The 2,061-nt window shown below is 36.7% G+C and overlaps 1 non-coding gene across 1 annotated transcript; it reads right to left on the bottom strand.

Annotated features, from left to right (window-relative positions):
* Window positions 1-1,409: 1,409 nt before the first annotated feature.
* LOC122070261 lies at window positions 1,410-1,516 on the bottom strand. Its single transcript, XR_006137716.1, has one exon. It is a non-coding gene; the product is annotated as a small nucleolar RNA R71 (small nucleolar RNA).
* Between the last annotated feature and the right edge of the window lie 545 nt (window positions 1,517-2,061).

The raw sequence follows: 2,061 nt of genomic DNA, 5'->3' as shown, positions 1-2,061 counted from the left end.
TCAGTTGTTACATTATTGCTATCCCTTTCCCCTAAGGTTCATGGCTAGTGTATGTGTTAGCTTTGCCGCTCCTAGCCATAGAACCATCATTTTATTGTTTTTATTTTAATTGTCTCACTTTCACTAAAGCCAAGTAGAGTAACCCTTGTAAGAGTGACTCTCTAGTCAAGTAGGGAAGTTCAAATTATGATGCATCCCTTGGGCTAAGTAGAGAAACCTGCTTATGAGTCTCTCTCTAGCTTTATCCCCTTTCTTTTACTTTATTTTTATTTCAGCATTTTTTTCCTTCATTGCTTTTTAATTGCGTGGGGTGTTTATTTTCAGCTATTTATTTATTTAATTTTAATTACGTGGCTTGTATGTTTAAATTCTTAGATGACGAATGGTTAGGACGTTTTTTTAAATACATATGTTTAGGACAATAATTAGAATTAGATCGCAATCATTAATCGGTTCACTTTCGCATTATTAAAAGAAGCAAACAAATAAAGTGGCTGCTTTCCCTGTGTTCGACCCATAGCTACACTGATCTGTATGCTTGCAGTTACGTTTTAAAATCTCGAACAAATTTTTGGCACCATTGCCGGGGAGACAGTTCCATGTTATTTTTCGCTTTCTTTAGGTAAATCAGAGTGCTTTGTTTGCTTTGTTTTGTTTTTCATTTTCTTTTATTGAATTCTTGAGAAGAACAACTTGCAATAATAGTTGTATCGGTGGAGGTCATCATGCCTCACAGTATGATAAAGATAGGTTTTGCCCTATAGCAGTACCTCAGGAATTGACCTAAGCAACCCCGGATCCTTGCCGGTAAGCTCCTAAAAAGGTAAAAAAATTAAAAAAAATCATAAAATCATAAAAAAAAATTGTTTCTATCCATTCTTTTGTGCTTGTCTTACTCTAGTTGTGGGTAGTTTTCTGTTGCATGAGTGTTAGGTGGGTACGTAATATTAAGAATTGGTTAGAAAGAAGAGATCCAAAAAATAGTGACCCTATACATTTGCTCTCTTTAAAACCTTTCAATATAGGAGACCAACTTCAAAACCCTTCACCTAAATCTCTAAAAGATAGGTTCTACCCTGCTAGAACAGCCCAACCTTCTTGCATAGTTCTACCATAAGCCCAGGGCAATAATTTTGAACTTAAATCTCAATACATCACTATGTTGCCCCACTTCCATGGGTTGACCTCTGAGGATGCATACCTATTTCTAAGAGAATTTGAAGAGGTATGTGTTCTAATTAAGATCCAACAACTTTCTGATGATGCTGTTAAGCTTAGGTTTATCATTTTGTTATTAAAAGACCAAGCTAAGAAGTGGTTGTATGGGTTACTCACAAATTCCATAACCTCATGGAAACAGTTCACAGTTGTCTTCTTTAAGAATTTTTTTCCCAACTCACAAGACCAATAAGCTTAGAAGTGATATCCTTCAGTTTAGACAAAAGCCTAGTGAGTCCTTTTCCAAACTTATGGAGAGATTCAAGGATCTACTCCAAAAATGCCCTCACCATGGCCTAGACTTATGGCATTTATGTCAAATAATTTATGAGGGTATTTATTACCTAACTAAACAAATGATAGAGTCTATGTGCCCTGAGGGGTTCATATCCTTTACAGATGAAGGAAAGGCATGGAAATTCTTACTTGACTTAGCTGACAAAATCTGTGAGTGAGAATCAACCCAAGAGAGTGAAAGAACCATAGGAGGAAAAGGATATTTTGTGAATGGGATAGTAGCCAAGGAAGCCCATTTGGATAGCCTAATCAAGAGGATTGAGGCTATTGTTCCTAGAGAGCCATCATCAGTCAATTTTGTTAAGATTTGTGTTTGGTGCCAGTCCCCTAGACATGTCATAGAAGAATTCCCCAACCCCTCTAAGGGCACTTCTAATGATAGTATTAATGCCTTATACCAGAATAATCCATATAATAACACCTACAATCCAGGATGGAAAAATCACTCAAATTTCTCTTGGAATCAGGGCAACCAAGTAAGGCCTTCCAATTTTCATAATCAAGGTCAACCTGGACCCCCAAAGGCCTCCCTTTGCACAACAATCT

The sequence above is a fragment of the Macadamia integrifolia genome, unplaced genomic scaffold, assembly GCF_013358625.1.
Source record: "Macadamia integrifolia cultivar HAES 741 unplaced genomic scaffold, SCU_Mint_v3 scaffold866, whole genome shotgun sequence".
Classification (NCBI taxonomy): domain Eukaryota; kingdom Viridiplantae; phylum Streptophyta; class Magnoliopsida; order Proteales; family Proteaceae; genus Macadamia; species Macadamia integrifolia.
The sequence above is the reverse complement of the archived record's forward strand: the minus strand, read 5'-3'. Positions and strand labels throughout refer to the sequence as shown.